Genomic DNA, 19021 nt, shown 5'->3' on the forward strand with positions numbered 1-19021 from the left:
GGGGGGGTGGGAGGGGGAGGGAGAAATGAGGAATTACTAATCCATGGTGTAAAGTTGCAGCCAAGCAGGATGAATATACTCTAGAGATCTGCTTTATAACACTATCTAAGGTCAAGGATAATGTATTGTACACTATAAATCTATGAAGAGGGTAAGTCTCAGGTGAAGTGTTCTCAACACAATATTTTTTTAAAAAGAGATGATCTATATCTGTTTTTATAAAAACACTGGTAATGTTCTGAAAAGACCCAAAAAGTCTATCTGAACTTCTCATACAACATCCACATCTAAGTGAAGCTATAGTGTGATTCCTTCTGTGACATCCATCTGACACCAGCTTGAGCTGAAATTTAATCTGGGAATTATGGAGAAAGAGGACAGGCTGAGCCCAATTTATATTAACACATGGTCAATAAGTATTTATTGGAATCAATTTAATTTAAATATAAAAGAGAACTACCTGGAGAATTTTAACAGAATAAAATTCACAAAACTTGTAATTCATAGGAGATTGTAATGAAAACACTGAAACCTGGCACTGACTCTCCCGAATGCCATAAAAGCATAATGAGTTGCATTTTTAGAGCACAATAGAAAGATTTAACTCAAAATACTCCACAATTCCTTATGCCTAAGAGTTACAGTTCGACTCTGACATCATATGCATTCAGATTTTTAAGCACAAAAGGATATAAGGACCTATCACCAGAAATCCTTTTCTTACGAGAACACTGTTTATAATGTGACACTGGCTGCTCCAGCAAAATGGGTTCTATTAGAACTAATTTAATTGTACGTAAGTTGATCTATTTGCATTTGAGTCCCCAGTTAGATGACTAGGTACTACTTTACAGATTGATCTTGTTTCAAGCTGCAGTGTGTGGACAATGCTTAATCAGTGTGTACATCAGAAAATAAACATAATCATCAAGTACACTAATTAAGCCTAGAAAATGTTGCAACATGCATACAGTATATGGATTAACAAGGCAATTCATTAAAATCTTAATTAGGAATACTATATTTCTCATACATTTTATTCCACAATGCTTCAGATGAGGTCAGCAGTTCTATCACCCATTGACACTACTCTCTTAAGTGAATTTCTTTTAAATCGTGACACATCTATGTATCCTCTCTATAGAAATAACAGTTCTTGACTTAAACCAGATGACTTGAAGTCTTCCTTGAAGCTCAAGAAGAGTAAGTCAACTATTAGTAGATATGTTGAAAATTATTTACATTAAAATATGGAAATGTATCAATCACACTAAGTAGCTGATTCTACACATTCACTCCTGAAAAGTAATGATTAATACGTCCCTGCTAGACAACATTCCTTTAGAAGAAAATGTATCAAAAAAGATTAACTTAAAATATGTATATGGATAAAACATATATTTGTGTATATGTGTATTAAAAATATATATGTATGCATGTAAAATATTTAATTATATGTAAAATACATACTTTCTTTACCTGCAAACTTAGCTTCCAAGATGTCAGTTATTTCTCAAGTAAAAGTCCATTAATGAGTTTAACAGAAATAGAAAAAAAAAAAGAAGAGTTTTGTGCAGTTTCAGTAGCAAAATCTTTTTATTCTGTAAAAAATAAGTCACTTTCCAATGTTATTAATAAATGAGAGATAAGAGGGATGGGAGTTAAATTTGCTTGATTTTTTTCAACACCTTTACTAAAAACTGATCTGGTCTCATAGTCACATTGAGTTAATGTGGGAGGTCCTTTGAAGTTGATCTATTACATGCAGTTTTGATATATAATAAATCCATTTCTAAGAAACCTCCACATTAATAAAATAACAAGTCAAGTTTTAAAATTTGTCCAGACTTCAGCCAAGCTTTGAAGTGTGTAAAAGACAGATAATCTCATGATCTAATAATTGTCCTTTTTCTCTTTCCCCAATTTTTTACTTCATAGAAACTATTTATTTACCAAAGAATGATACTTTGTTTGAATTTTATATTCTTTCTTGTCTAAGTGTGGGAAATACATCAAAAATTGTTTACATTTTTACCTTTAGTCAAGCCCAAACACAGAGTTTTATAATATTCTAATCCTGATGTTCTTTTATTGAACATGTAATGTATTCCTCTAGATTGAAAACTTACCAGTATTGGCAGGTTTGGTTTCTGTGTGATACATACAAGGTCAACACCTATATGTATGTTAACTGATATAAAATTTAAATGACAACAAATTCAAATACTAAAAAATAATTTAATGAGAGATGTGTCTTTTTTTTCTTGCAAATAAAAAAATTAAAATAAACCCTGATATTGATCCAGGAATCAGGGAAACTGCATGGTTAAATAACAGCTTGTTGACCTTGTGAATAGGAACTGCATTGTTTTCCACTGCCTAGATTACAATGTAGTCTATTTTATCCTTTTAAAAACGTAAATTATAACTAAAATGAGACAGATGACTTTTGCTAAAGTTCAGTTCAAGTTTAAATTCATTTGTTTCAGTTTATCAATTTCGAAGCCATTTACTTCAGCACATTTGGTATGTCATATCATCAAGCTTTGCCAAATTCAATCCATCACAGCTGAAGTCCAAACAATAATCATTTCTTCATTACTGAAATGCAAGTACAGTGCAAGTAGATGTTTATCGGAGGTAAGTTATTATCCTTCTAACTAAAAAGTTGGAGGAGTTTAGAAAATATGCTGTGATTTCTAGAAACTAAGCAGACTTGTCTGTAAGATGAGATTGTTCTAATAAATCACTTAATATTTTTAGGAGGAGGGCATTACAAACCATTTTGTGAAACTGATAAAAGCTCTGAACCTTGTTCAAGAGCAAATCCATATATATGAATGCACAAACACTACACAACACATATACACACCACCCAGTTGTACGTAGGGATGCATACATACCTACTACATGTACACACACCGACACATATACCCCTACACACACACACCACAGACGTACTCACATATTATACCACACACACTGAACCACACACACATGCCAAAACATGCACAGATACCACACCACACTACACATAGCTCATGTATATACCAACCCATACACATACTTACAACATGTACACAAACACCACACATGCATGTATATACATGCCATTTGCACACAAGGGACACAGCACATGCATACCATACCACATACTCAAACACCACACCACAATGTACATATAACCACACATGCACACACATATCACATACTCACACACATATTGCACACCACATATACTGTACACCTCATACATATACACAGATGCTATATGCCACATAAACCACACACACATATATGTAATACATACACTCACATCCCTCTAAAAACAATGACCTCCAAGAAACCCCAAAACAAAGCTATTTTCCCAGTTATTTTAGGTAAATCAGGCTCCACTTTCCAGGATCCTACATTCTGTGGCAGGCAACCAAGGCTCTGCCCCAGTTCAGACTTGCACTTTCCCTGGTCCCTCCTCCAGGTTCTCTCTCACACAGTGCACCTCCAAGGCCACCACAATTGTCAGCTCAGATCCCGTCAACAAAACCAAACCACACCCTTTACCCTATAGGGAATTACATAATCTGTTCTGAGAGTGGACAACAAATGGTCATTATGTCTAAAGCTATAAAATTTCTGATGTGTGGCTATAATGGAGGCCTTTTAGATCAGAGAGCATCTGAAAGAGCAATGAAGGTAGAGGGAAGTGAGGGACTTCGCTTCACTGGAAGAGCAGCTGAACACGTTCTACGTATGAAAAGGAGGTTAGCAGAAGACACATCAGATTTCTTTCCTGCTCATCCTGAGTCAGGTTTCTCAGCAACATTGCAACCCAACTGAGTTCCTCCTGCTTGGAGCCCTTAAAACCATGGAAATCATGGATTTTTTTGTTTATCCTAATATAAAATAATAACCATAACAGCAGAATGTAGTTTTTTCTTCCACGCAATATAAAAATTTCAAACTAAGAAAAGGATGCCCCATTTCATAAGGTTCTTAAACTTCAGAAGAAATGTATCAAATATCATTTTATCTAGGCTTGTGGTTTTGAGTATATATATAGGGTGAGTATATATATGGATTGGAAACAGTAATGAATATGCTTTTTAAAACATGTTAAATGAATAAAATATTATATTCACCAAGATTAAACTAGCAAGTTAGAACTTCAAAACAGAAACAAAATTAGTAGATGATTAATTTGATGAGGAGGTACATTCTTGTAATTCCAGTTACCTCGGAGACTGAGGCAAGAGAATTGGAAGTTTGAGGTCAGTCTGAGAAACTTAGTGAGATGCTGTCTTGAAGCAAAAAGGGCTAAGGAATGTAGCTCAGAAGTAGAATACTTCTTGGTTCAATCATCAGTACCACACATGTAAAAAATATCAGTAGATGCTTAGCCACACCATCAGTGATATGTCAGCAATACTCAGAATACATAAAATCCATAGCAATTCCATGATTGAGACCAACTATAATGTACAGAGAAGAGAGTTGAAGTGAATATAACACAACATTGGGTTTTGTACAATATATAGACTCAAAATATTATCAAATTGATTATTTTTGTAAAGATACAATATGTTCTAGGAGATAGACTTCATCTGCTAATGATTGTGACTTCTATAAACTTTGGATTACTTATTTTGAGGTCCATGATATAGATTTTTATCTAAATGCTGATTGCATTCTGATTTTAGGGCAAGAAAAAGCATAATAATTGTTCCCTGGCTTCATAAGTTCTGGAAAGAATTTTTTTCATCGAAGAAGATAAGGTTTAATGGTTATTTCATATGTTGTTACTATGTTGAGTCAATGGTGCAAAAAATAACACCTTTCCATTCAAAAGGAAAATATGGAATATTTTAAACAAAGACAAAATGATCAAATGGCAAATAAATAGCATATACATGTAAGTAAGAGAGGATGTTGACCAGACATGTCGAGGACATTTGCCAATTTCTGGTTCCCTGAAGCTCTGATTTTAGTCAGCCATGCAAAGGGAACGAAAACAAAGCTCAAGCCTACGCCATTTGTATATACCACCTCCTGCCCTTTGGGAAGCCTAGGGCCATGGCAAGAAAGGCCTGTGATGAAGAGAGAATGAAAAAGAATGCCAACCAAGGATAACTGAAAGAAACTTGCATGCCTTGGGGATAATATGGAATGTCACCTACCTAGATGAGCAGGGGGGAAATACCATCTTCAAATGATAATAGTAACTTGTAACAACAGTTAGCCCCTCACATGGAACTGGCACTAGAATTCACCTGTATTGTGGGGACTAAAAAAGCCAAGAATTTAGTTGAAAGTGGTCTGGGTTTCCTTCTGGTGGAAGCAAACACAAATCTTCTGGAAAGAACAGACTTTCCATTAATCCTCAAAGGGTCCAATGCATATGTACATATCATCCTTTAAACACAATAAAATGAATGAGGAAATATTATGTTTTAAACGAACAAATGAGCTTGGTGCAGTGGGGCAGCAGCTTGGGAGGTTGAAGCACGAGGATCACAAGTTTGAGACCAGCCTCAGCAACCAAGGGAGACCCTGTCTCAAAATAAAAAATAAAAATGGCTGGCAATATAGCTTAATGGTGGAGCACCCCTTTGGTTAAATCACCAGTACCCACCTTCTGCAAAGAAAAATGAACAATGAGTGAGAGATCGTAACAGAAGAAAAAGACAACAGCATCAGACACATAAAGATTGCAAGTTTATAAAAATAATTATTATAAAAATATAAAAAATATTTAGCATAATTTAGGCAATAAATAAATACATCTAAACTATGATTAAACAGGAAACTATAAAAAACTACCAGTTAGATTTGATAAAGACTTAAGAATAATATGATGGAATGAAAAATATTACAAATAAAATAAGAACCTTGGTACATTTGAAGAGCTAGGAGACAGACCTGAAGAAATTACTTGGACTGTAGCACACAGAAAGATTAAAATATTACAGTGATTGAAAGAGATGGAGGGTAGAATGGGAAAGCCTAACATACAACTAAGAGAAATCCAAAAAGGAACTACTAGAAAGAATCTGGTACTGCAACATTTAGTGAGATATTGAATGAACATTTTTCCTCATATTTCTGAATAACAATGAATTCCAGCAGGAATAAATAAAACAAGATCTATGCCTTGCATATAGTATGGCAAAGATAGAGAATACTTGGTAAATAAATAGTAATTACTGTTTGAATTTGAAATGTGAAAAACAGAGATTACTTGAAAGGAAATATAGTGCATTGAGATGTGCCTTTTTCTCCACCAAAAATGTCTGCCAGGGGTTGGTCAGAAGATTAGCATCTCCTAAGAAAGGAGAAATTAAGAGAAAACAGTTATTAAGCTAGTGACATACGATGAGCAAGTTCATCTTCAAAAATGGCAAGAAAAGTAAACCAGTTTCAGATAAACACAAGCTGAAAGATCACTAGAAATATGTCCTCCCAAATGGAGGCTTCTCAAAAATGCATTTCAGAAAGAAACCAAGAATCCAAAATGAATGACATACAAAAGCCAGGATATAGAGAAGAGAGGTGACATACATTAAATAGACACTGATATGTTAAAGCAAAAAGAAGACCCTTTGATTTGGAGAAGTACTAACCTTTAAAAAACAGTCTTAAGAGTCAGGAGAGGTACAGTTGAGTTAAACAGGCTCACAGTTGTATTTCTAGAGAATACTGCAGGTATTGACTCATTTTAAACTCATTAAGTAAAATATATACATAAAGATTTCTAGAGTAACCACTAAAAAGAAATGAAATATTGATAAAAAAAATAACTTGGTTCAAAAAAAGATAACAAAGGAGATGAAAAGAAGCTAAGCAAAGTCAAATTACAAGATTAACAAAAATAAATTCAAATACATAATTATTAATGATCTTATTGGGGTCCTTATAGAATGGTAAAAAAGTGGTTTAACAGGAGCATATAACAATTCTTGACTTATAAGCATCTAGTATAATCTCTAATGTAATCTCAAAACATGTAAAGCAAAAATTAGAACTTAATAAAAATGGGCTAATCTGCTATCAAAAAATTTGATTTCCTCAATAACTGACTGATAAATCAGACAAAAATCAATAAGGTTGCAGATGATATAAGAGTACACAAACTTGACCTAATAGATATACTGAACCCAGCAGTCATTAAAACCATACATAGCCAGGTGGGGTGGTGCATGCTTGTAATCCCAGTGGCTTGGTAGGCTGAGGCAGGAGGTGGCAAGTTCAAAGCCAGCTTCAGAAATGTGAGCACTAAGCAACTCAGTGAGACCCTGTTTCTAAAAAAAAAAAAAAATAGGGCTGAGGATGTGGCTCAGTGGTTGAGTACCCCTGATTTCAATCCCCGGTACCTACCCCAAAGTTTTTTTTAAATTTTAAAAAGGGCTGAGAATGTGACTGACTGATTAAGCACCCATAGGTTCAATTCCTGTTACCATAAATAAATAAATGACAGAGATTTATGAAAATGACTGTATATTGCCAATAATTTCAAACAACACCATAGAGACCATGCTCTCTAAGCCAAAGTTAAGTTAGAAATCAATAACCAAGAGTAACTTAAAAGGAAAACATAAGCTAGAAAATTAAGAGTTAAAATGCTTAAATGATTTAAGAGTTTACGACAATCAGAATATTTTTACAAAAAGATAACAAAAACATTAGGCATTAAAACCTGTGAGATATAGATAATGCTCGTCTGCTTAGATATCATGCAGAGCCTTAAATATATATACATAAGTTTTATTAAAAAAACAAGAAAATCTGAAAAATAATGAGTAAACAGGCAATTTAAGAAATTACAAAACAAGAGAATAATCATAAAGCAAATTTAAGGACTGGGCAGAGTGGCACACACCTATAATCCCAGAGGCTAAAGATGCTGAGGGAGGAGGATTAAAAGTTCAAGGCCAGCTTTAGCAACTTAGTGAGGCCCTAAGCAACATAGCAAGACCTTGTTTCAATAAATAAATAAAATGGGATGGGGATGTGGCTCAGAGGTTAAGCACCTCTGGGCTCACTCCCTGGTACAATAAATAAATAAATAAATAAATAAATAAATAAGTTAAGGAAAAAATAAGCAAATGAAAACCATAGTAAAATTGAGGGGCCTGACCAAGTCCAAAAAAGGTTCAAAAGAACTCACATAAAAAGATAAAAAAAGAGCCGGGCACAGAAGTATGTGTCTAATCCCAGTGGCTTAGGAGGCTGAGGCAGGAGGACTGCAAGTTCAAAGCTAAGCTCGTAATTTAGCAAGTCTCTGAATAACTTAGTGAAACCCTGTCTCAAAATAAAAAATAAAAAAAGACTGGGATGTGGTTCAGTGGGTTCAATCTGTGGTATCAAAAAAAAAAAAAAGACAATAAAAGAGATAAAAGGAGAAAAAGGATCAAAAAAGAACAGTATAAGTAATCATTATTAGAAATGAAAAAGGGGAACTACTCATAGAAACAATGGGAATATGTAATAGGAACAACTTTACATGTGAAGAATGAAGGAACAAACAAGTTCCTCTAAAAACAAATATTTAGCCCAACTCAGAATAATATAAATTTTCTAATGGTCTCAGATCATTAATTAAATTGAAATGGTACATAAAATTTTCTCCTGTAAAACAAACAAGTAGTTTCAGAAGGTTTAAGGAATGAATGCTAGCGGAGCATTCACAAACAGATGATTCCAATCATATGCAAACTCATATGAGAACAAAGAAGGAACACTGGAATTCATTTTATGAAGTCAGGATGAATGATAACAAAATCAGTCAGAAAAAAGAAAAAAACTGGACAAATTCCAGAATAATCTTACTTGTGAACATAGAAGCAAAATTGTATACAACATATTAGTAAATTTATTTAATCATGTTTTAGTCAGCTTTTTCGCTGCTGTGGCTAAAAGACCCTATAGGAACAATTTTAGGATAGGAAAAGTTTATTTGGGGGCTCATGGTTTCAGAGGTCTCAATCCATAGACAGATAGCTTCATTCCTCAGGGCTCAAGGTGAGGCAGAACATCATGGCTGAAGAATGGCAGAGAGAATGGGTCACATGGTGATCAGAAATTAGAGAGAAAGTCTCTACTTGTCAAATACAAAATATATACCCCAAAGGCACACCCCAAGTGACCCAGGTCCTCCAGCCACACCCTTCCTACCTACAGTTACCACTCAGGTTAAGGCTCTCATAACCCAATCATTCTCCTCTGAACTTTCTTGCATTATCACACATAAGCTTTTGGGGTACACCTCACACCCAAACCATAACTAACATTTGCCCCCTGGCCCCCAAAAGCTCATGACCATCTCATAATGCAAAATACATTTAGTCCATTTCCAAGAGTCCCCATAGTCTCAATAGTTTCAAGATTGCCCAAAAGTTCAAGTCCACAGTCTCCTCTGAGACTCAGGGCAAGTTCACACCATGAGCTGCTGTAAAAATCGAAAGCAATTTGTAAGTATCCAATGTATAAAGTACAGAGTAAACATTTCCATTCACAAAAATAGGGGCATAGAAAGAAGGCATGGGACCAAAGCAAGACAAACCAGCTGGGCAAACAAGTCCTGTAGTTCTGTGTCTGGCATCTGGAGCACATGGCATCGTGACATTCTCTCCAAAAGGCTTGTACAGTTCCACCCATGTGGCCTTGCTGATTGCAGCCCAAGTGGCCTTTCTTATGGCTGGTCTCTGGTCAATTCCTACAGCTTTCCTAGTATAATGTCCCAAGTTACTGGCAGTTCTTAATGTTGGGGGTCTCCACTGCAGCTTTGGCTTGTCCTCACATCTCCAGACTTTGTCCTCTCAGGAACTGCCTGCAGGGACTCAGACTCTGCTACACTTTTCCTAGCCTCCCAGGCCTCTCTTTGAAATCTTAGTGGAAGCCTCCATGACCTCCTAACTCCAGCATCTTGCATTCCTGCAGAACCACCACCATGTGATTGACACCAAGGCCTGCCACCATCTCTAGTAGTAGCCAAGCCTCCAATGACCAGAGCTATAGCAACCTCTGAGTACCTAGATGGCTGAGCATTTTGATAAAACTTCTTAGGCCCCCTTGGGCAAGAAAGGTGCCCCACAGGTCTCTTCTCAGGACAATTTTTACATTTACTCCCCTGAGCCCGAGAGGGGTCTGGTTTTGCCAATTCCTGAGATGCCCTCAAGCCATCTTTCCTATTGTCAGCATTTATTTAGTGACAGTAATTTCTTTAACAACTACAACTTCCTTAGCTAACCCAGTTTTACTCCTGCCTTTCAAGTCCAAGTTTTTCAAACCTTTGCTCTGCTTTCTGCTCCTGATTATCACAATAAATTTGGCTAAAAGCCTCCAGCAGTATCCGTGCCATGACCTGAATGCTATGCTGTCTAGAAATTTATTCTGCTAGATTAAGAAATCTATTGCTTTTAAAATGAGCCTCACAGAAAGTCTCAGGACATGGGCAAAATGTAGACAACTTCTTAGCCAGAATATAACATAAATGGCCTCTATTCCAAATTCTAATAGAGTCCTCCTTTTTTGAACCCTCCTGAACCCTGTCTTCACTGTCCACAGTATTACTGGCATTCTGGTCTTCTATGTTCTCACCAGAATTGGGCATTAAGCCCTAGTTACAACAATATAAAATATTTCCAGCTTGCACTGCTACACATCTCAAAATTCCTCCAACTAATTCCAAAAAGCTCCAAAAGCTTCTTAACCACATGGTCAGGTCAGTCACAGCAATGACCCTACCCTTGGTACCAATTTCTGTTTTAGTAAGCTTTTTTTACTGCTGTGACTAAAAAACCCAACAAGAACAATTTTAGGATAGGAAAAGTTTATTTGGGGCCTCATTGTTTCAGAGGTCTCAATCCATAGACAGGCAGCTCCATTCCTCAGGAGTTAAGGTGAGGCAAAACATCATGGCTGAAGAATGCCAGAGGGAATGGCTCACATGATGATCAGAAATCAGGGAAAGAGGTTCCCACTTGTCAAACAGAAAATATATACCCCAAAGGCACACCCCAAATGACCCAGCTCCTCCAGCCTCACCCTGCCTACCTACAGTTATCACTCAGTTACTCCCATCAGGAGATTAATGCACTGATTGGGTGAAGGTTCTCATAATCCAATCAGTTCTCCTCTGATCTTGCTTGCATTGTCTCACACATGAACCTCCGGGGAACACTTCACATCCACACCATAACAAATAATCTACCAAAAAGATAATCCTGATATCCCAAAACTATCCTCCAGAGCTTAGTGGGTGGCTCTCGGGGGTTCATCCTCAGGTGAGCATGGGGCTCCTACATCATCTGCCATATAGACCGGAGAGCAGCAAGCAAAGACACTTTGAGAAAGCAATGTGTGTGGTGTGTCTGGGGTTGTGGATAGGTGGATGACGTGTAAGGCCTGGGGTTGTAAGAAATTGGCCTTTACATCCAAAGAGATGGTAAATCTGATTAGGAGACTGGGCATATTTAATGTATGCTTTCAAAAAGGGCTCTGGCTACTAAGCTGGGAAAATTCTGTAAGAAAATAACAGAAAAAGCAGGAAGACTGATTTAAAGAGTACAATCCAAGCAAGAGGTGATTACAGCTTGGACCAGGGCAAAATGATAGGCTCTGTGTGCGTGTGCGTGTGCGTGTGCGTGTGTGTGTGTGTGTGTAACTAAGGATTGAACCTAGGGCCATGAGCCTGCTAGGCAAGCCTGCTCTACTATTGAGCTGCAATCCCAGCCCTTTAAAAAAAAATTTGGAGACAGGATCTCACTAAATTGCCCAGGCTAGCCTTGAACTTGTGGTCCTCCTACCTCAGACTTGTGAATAGATGGAATTAGAATTGATGATTTGATGTGCTGTGAATGGATAATTATGAATGTAATGCATTCCACTACTGTCATGTATATAGAAATTTAAAAAAAGAATTGATGATTTGATAGTATATTAGATATGGAAAGAGAGAGAGAGAGAAGTTAAGAATGGCTCTGAACTTTCTGACTTGATAATGAGCTGGAGACAGCTGCCATAAACTGGACAGGAAGACACATCAAGGACAAAGGTAAGGAGCTCCTGTTTGGCAAATTATGACCAAACTATCAGACCTGAAACAAAGATGTTAAGGATTCGTGTAAGAGTTTAGAGATCTGGAAAAGGGGTATCTTAGTCAGCTTTCCATCACTGTGACCAAAGTACCTCACCCAAACAACTTCAGGGAGAAAATAATCATTTTGGTTCATAGTTTCAAGTCCATAGTCAGCTAGCTATCTTGTTCTGGGCCCAATAAGGCAGACATCATGGTTAAAGGCATGGTAGAAGAAAGTTGCTCAGTACACAAAAACTAGAAGAGAGAGGAGAGATAGAGTAAGTATACAAGGAAGGAGAAAGAGACAAGCTATAGTCCCCAAGAACACACCTCCAGTGACCTCCTGCTTATCTGCCCATAGTTCTACCTCTTCAAAATGGTTCATTCAAATTATTAATCTATCAAATGGATTAATCAAATGGATTAAACCATTGATGAGGTTATAGTCTTTATGACCTATTCACTTCCCCAAAACTCCACTCCTGAACATTGCTGCATTAGGGACCAATTCTTCAACACATAATCTTTGCAGGGACATTCCAGATCCAAACCCTACTAGAAGAAGATTTCAATGTGAGGATTGGCAGTCTAGTGATGGTGTTTAAAGTCACACGACTATTATGAGGTGATTCAGGATGTGACCTAGGACAGTCTACAAGTTCACAGGTCAGAGAATTAACAAAAATCGAGCAAAGGAAATTAAGAAGGAAACTCCAGAAGAAAAACCAAGAAATGCCCACTGTGATAAGTCAAGTAAAGGGGAAACTGAGATCTGACCACTGGAGACAGCAACATTAAAGTCACTTTTGGCCCTCACAAGAGAAGTTTGCATGGAGTAGGGAAGCAAGTCTGTGAGAAGAGGAGAGGGATTGGGTCCAGGGAGAACTGCTAAGTTCTTTGAGAAAGTTTGTTAGAAAAGAAAGCAGAGAAGTATGTCAGAAATTGAATGAGGAAGAACAGTCAAAAGAATTTGTTAAACTACTATAAAGGAGGAAGAAATGACAGGACGTTTCTATGCTAATAGATATGATCCAAGAGAAAGGGGAAAATCAATGTAGAGAAAGAATGGGAGAATAATTAGAGTGATGTGATGCCCAGGAGCCCTAGGAATGGGATCTAATGGGGGTGTGGGTGGGGGTTTTGAAAGGAACACTGACAATTCTGGCAGGAAAACAAAGTGCATATCACAGTCCCTGAAAGGTGTGTGGATTGGAGCTTACAGGAATTCTCTTCTGAGAGTAGCTGTTTTCTTAGTGAAAGTTATCAACTAAAAATAAAGATGGAGGATAAGCTGTGGAGGTCTGAGAAGACTAGAAAAGATATGGAGTAGTTATCTCAGTAGAAATAAGCAAACAAGGGTAATGTAGTGTGATGGCCATTCAGAATCAGGGCTGAGGTGTGTGGTCATGAATTTAAAATCATATCAGGCATCCTGTAAAAGGAAGGGATATCTAGTTTTATTGTTCAATGTGTCCCTAGGACTAGGCATAACCTTTTCCTACTAATTTTTTTCCAACTTGTTATCAGTCACCTTTTAATATTAGTGACCTGATTATTACTCTTAATAATTATGGCAAGCCAACATAATTTCTTTAAAGAATCAAAAAATACAAAAAGTTAGTCATTATAAAATTTTAAGTGTATATATATATATATATATATATATATATATATCATACATATTTATATATACTTCATTCATTTCTAGGGATTGAATCCAAGGCTTACCACATGCTAAGCAAGTGCTCTACCACTGAGCTGTATCCTAGTCCCTAAATTCTATTTTTTAGCAAATATTTTAAATCATAACATTTATAGCCAAAGAACTAATCATATTTTATGTTCTTTTTAAAGCAATACTAATTATAACCCTCATTATCATTACTTGAGGAGGAAACCAAACAGAAAGACTGAAGGCAGGGCTCTACTTTTTATTTTATGCGCTAACTGGGTCATAAACACCAGATGTAAAGGACTCTCTAAACCCTCTGCATCTAGTCATCTCCCTTTTACCCAATAGAATCCAGCTCCAGGAAGTCTTCACCAACACCTGGTCTCCACCATCTTCTGGTCTCTACCAGGCAGGTAAGGTCAGGTTAGGACTTCATGAGTTCCTGGGCTTTTTCCCCTAATGTCTTCATAACCACTCTACTTGTATTCTCTACTACCTTGTTTCCACCATAGGGCTCTGTACTGGCCATTCTCTTGGATGAACACTGAGCTATAGATCTTCTGGGATCTGGTAAGTGGTAACTGTCCATCATCAACTTAGAAGGCATCCCTTCAGTGAAACCCCCATGCTTGGGTCTCCACTAGAACACAGTTGATCTCATCATAGTACTCACTGCTGCCTGGCAGCCTTGTTTCCTGCCAGTCCCCAGTGGTAAACACCTTGTGTTACCAAACATTTGCTTAATGAACTTAATGTTTTGATATCTACATTTTCCCCAGGAGTGGGTTACTCATGCTGCTTCTGAGCTTATTCTACCTAGTGCCCCAAGTGGCTAGCAAGACATACAACCTCATCAGTTTGTTGAGACACCAAATGAAGGTTAAGGATTATTTTGTTGTTTGCTTTAAAAAAGCAAAATAAATCTCCCACCACCTTTAGTTTAACCCTTTAGCTTAACCCTTTAGCACTGAAGTTTTAGATTGCTAAAAACTGTTAGGTTTAACATTACAGTGATCTTGAAGTTGTTCTCTTTTGCAGACTAATTTAATAATATAATTGATGAGGACTTTACATGAAATATAATCCATATAAATTAGTTCACTTGAAAGACCTGGAATTGATCATTTTTTCCCCAAAGTATATTCCTACATTTTCATCTTTGAGTTTAGAAAAAATTCTTAATGTATTACATCTTCTCTCATATTCTCACTTTTCACTTTCATTAATAGATATATCCTCGATTCTTTCAGAGTATTCTTATAATGGATAAAAGTTTACATACACTTGACGTTAACAAAAATTTCTAATGTAGGTATTACTAAGTATTCTTTGAGAAAAAATATTTTACTTGAAAAACTTAGAAATATGTTCACTGATACCACTTTTAACACTCCATGTATTAATGCTGAAAAAAAACATTTATTTCTGCACAGTGCTCAAGAACTACTTATTTATATGCTTTAAAAACACAGTGTCACTTCACTTACTCACAGTATTGCACTGATGTAAGAGGTGCTGGTGTTTGGATGCCAGATGGTACTACATCATATAACAGTACTAAGACAAATAGAGCTGGTTACATTGTGTGTGTGTGTGTGTGTATCAACGGAAGAAATGTTTGATTAAATATATTCTGTGCATATAAAATTTCTGCTAGGAGATGTGGAGACACCAGAAGACGTTTCTTAGAAGTATATGCTCTTAATGCCTAAATAGCCTCAGGTGTTTGCCTATCAAACATAATCGTCACACTCTGGACCATAGCATATTATTAGCATAAAATGAATCAGCTACTGACACACCATTCTATAGGGAAAAATCTTGGCGCAGCCTTCCCCTCAGTAGTCCCTGGGAATACTGAAGAAGGCATTTAACTCCAATGCGTGTCTATTGAGTTTAATTGTTTTTTTTACTTTTATTCATATTTACAATTGAGTGTTTTTAAATGATGGGATTCATCTACAATTCTTCATTCCACAAGCAAACAAACACAAAGCCTTGGCATTGTAATACTAAGACACTAATGCTTAGAAATTAGGCTGTCAATCAATTCTGTCTCATCCTTTCAAATAACAGTTGAAAATTTCAGATATGGGATCTGTGTATAATGAAGTTATTCTGGCTTCTTTCCTATGAACAAATAGGCACACAGAATTTGTCAAATTAAATATCGTCCTATGATGGCCTCAACTCTATCTGTAGAAGGTTGGAAGTACTTTCCCTCTGGACCTTGAATTCTATGTGGTTAGATGTTTATGCATCCAGATGAATTCCCCAAAATGTGGTTTTGCTACATGTGTGAAGTCCCCAAAGCCTCTGTTCTGGTATATTATATAGAAAGGTTTGGGTTTTTTTTTATCTTACTTTCATGATTCTTTAGAGTGTTATTAAAAACTGATGTGTTATAGCCAAGGGGATAAAGCTGCAAGTCAAAGGAAAGCCTGGCGCTCTGTTCCACAGGGCCTGGCTGGGTAGTGCAGAGAAGTCCCTGGCACTGCCACTTGGACCAGAGCTGACTAGGATGACTGATCTGAAGGGAGAAAAGTCAGGGTGATATGGCATACATACAATATGTGACAGTGTGATGGGTAGCTCAGAGAATGCATGCTTAATGCTAAGGGTGTCCTTTACTACCTGCTTAGTGTTAAAACAGTTTTTTCCTGCTCTGAGCTCAAACACAAAAGTAGAAGTGGTGTGCTTTTATTCTAATATTTCTGTCCATTGGATCAGAAGCCAGCAGAACATTTGTTATAACAACTTTCCCTCTCATTTCTTGAGTCCAGAATGTGGCTTTTGCTGACTTTTTTTACATGGAAAATAAATAATTTTTAAAAAATTCTCCTGTATTTGCTTATTTTATTTTCTCTATGAAATTTAATTACACTTGTTGGAGATACCTTCCTACTATAGTTATTAAGTGGATTAAATGATATTTATAAATAGTATTTATAAATAATATATCATTATTAAACTACAAAGCACTGCATAAACATTAGTAATTTTTTTTTGGTAGGGGATTAAACTCAGGGGTACTTGACCTCTAAGCTAGGTCCCCAGCCCTATTTTGTATTCTATTTAGAGACAGGGTCTCACTGAGTTGCTTAGTGCCTCGCTTTTTGCTGAGGCTGGCTTTGAACTTGTGGTCCTCCTGCCTCAGTCTCGTGAGCCACTAGGATTACAGGCATGTGCCACCGTACCCAGCTAACATTAGTAATCTTTTGAGGGGCGTTCCAAGGCCATTTGTATCATTTCTTGTCCTGGGATTGAATTAGAGATCTTATTTCCAAGTGGAGAAAAGTCACTTCCTTTAAATTCAGACTCAAGTGACACTTGAAGCCCACGTGGGGTTTTCAGCAGTGGCCCATAGCCTGGTTTTCCATGTATATTTGCATATGCTGGCCACCTCATTGCTGTACCTGGCTCACAGGCTTAGGACTTCTAGTGTCCAGTTAGTCCTGGGCATAGCTAACTGTTTTGGTGGATTCACATGCAATGCAGATAGGAGCTCCAGCCCTATTAGAGCTTACCTGTGGCCTCTGTGAATTACAGGGAAAAGATGCCTTCATGTAGTTTGTAAGTGGGATACTCTTTAAACAAATTTGCTATGGATACGGTGAGAAACATCACTGGCCTAAGATGAAGGCAACCTGAGATCCTTCATTTGCGTCTGACCCTGAACCAGAAAGGAACTGAAAAATTGACTGGTTGAACTCCCTGAAACAAATGATGCTTGAGTGGTTTCATGCATAATAACTGCCTTGGATGTAAATGGGGCCATCCGTCAGCAGCCACATCTAACCTATATTTCTACAAGGCCCTTCACAAGGGGACCAAACCCCCAGGAACTTGCTGAGTTGACACAGCTCAGGCCCTGGGTTCAGAGCCCCTGACACATAGGGACTGATCCTTCAGAGAAGACTCTGGAAAAGACGGAGAAGAAACACTGGTCTGGCAGGCTTAAACCCTGCTAATGAAAAAGTAAATAAAATTCTGTTTTAATGAAGTCTAGGAGACAGTGGTAACTTTCAATACTACACTTTCTTCAGCCTTAGGTCTGCCTCTGTATTGAGTCAGCGGCCAACATAAGACTATATCATTTCATCTCTTATATGAAACATTATTCTTGAATGGTGGAGCCCCCATATTTAGGCTAAATCTTTGGACTACATATTACTTTGCAGAGTGAGAAGAGTTGCCAGAAAATCCATGCATACCTCTCTGCCTGCTCACATATATTAGCCAGGTGCTATATGCTATTGTGCTTTATTTCTTTTAAAACAAATATATGCTTATATGCTTGCAGTTTGTATGATGAACTTGGAATGAAAATAAAAGGAGATGGATAGGAGTCATTTTGGGACAAGATTTACCTCTAAGGAGCCTACAAAGCAGCAATTCATTTCATCACCTCTAGCCTGACAAACCACTGACATTAAAGCAAAGGCATGTCCTAATCGTCACGCATGTAACCACTTTTTTTTTTCTTTTTTTCACATTTGTATGCTAATCACGAGAAGCAAAAATAGACTTAGATTGGAAATCAAAGATTGGTTGTATACAGGTAATAGAGTGCTTGAACGCTTTATTTAAAGATAGAAGGCTCTTGAACCAGGCTTTATTATTGAACTAAGACTATCTATCCTTTTTGACACTTTTTAAATTAAGTTCTTCCTCTAATTTATGTTTTTGTCAGCTTTCTTCCCTTACCTGGTTTTAAACTGGCTTTTTTCCCCTCTCTCTCCAAGTAATAAACTACTCTAGGGCTCAGAAAAAAAATTTTAATGACCCTCAAAATTCAGATTAACAAAATGGATCATTTGTATACAGCCATAGAATTATGAATCCTTCTGAAATATCTGTGCAGAAATTTTGCCTGATGCAAAATTTCATTTTCTCACTCCTTGACATATCTCTGACTTCCCTCTTTTAAAAATAGAATGGTTGTAGTATCACTTTAGAAAGGTCAAACACTGGGGAGGAAAAAGGGTACATGGGAGACATTTTTGAGGCTCAAATAAAAAGGCCTTTTCTTTTTCTCTTTGATTTAGGGGAGATGAGCTCCAATAATGTGTTAGCATATCAAATAGAAAAGAGTTTGTCTAAGCTGGACTTCACCACGGAATCTGCCTGCCTCTTCAGTTGATGCTCAATCTGCCCCCTCATTCTTGGTAAACCAGCCTGCCTCCCATCTGACTTCCGCAGAGTTCGACAGAGCTTAGGACAAACAGAACAGGGGAGCAGCTGCATGGTGATGAGTGATGGCAGCCAGATAATCT

At 37.1% G+C, this 19021-nt stretch overlaps 1 long non-coding RNA gene across 1 annotated transcript in view; it reads right to left on the reverse strand.

Moving 5' to 3' along the window:
- LOC125610547 overlaps positions 1-19021 on the reverse strand; it is a 220935-nt gene that overhangs the window by 55107 nt on the left and 146807 nt on the right. The gene's annotated exons all lie outside the window — the stretch shown is intronic.

Source organism: Marmota marmota, unplaced genomic scaffold, assembly GCF_001458135.2.
Source record: "Marmota marmota marmota unplaced genomic scaffold, marMar, whole genome shotgun sequence".
Taxonomy (NCBI): domain Eukaryota; kingdom Metazoa; phylum Chordata; class Mammalia; order Rodentia; family Sciuridae; genus Marmota; species Marmota marmota.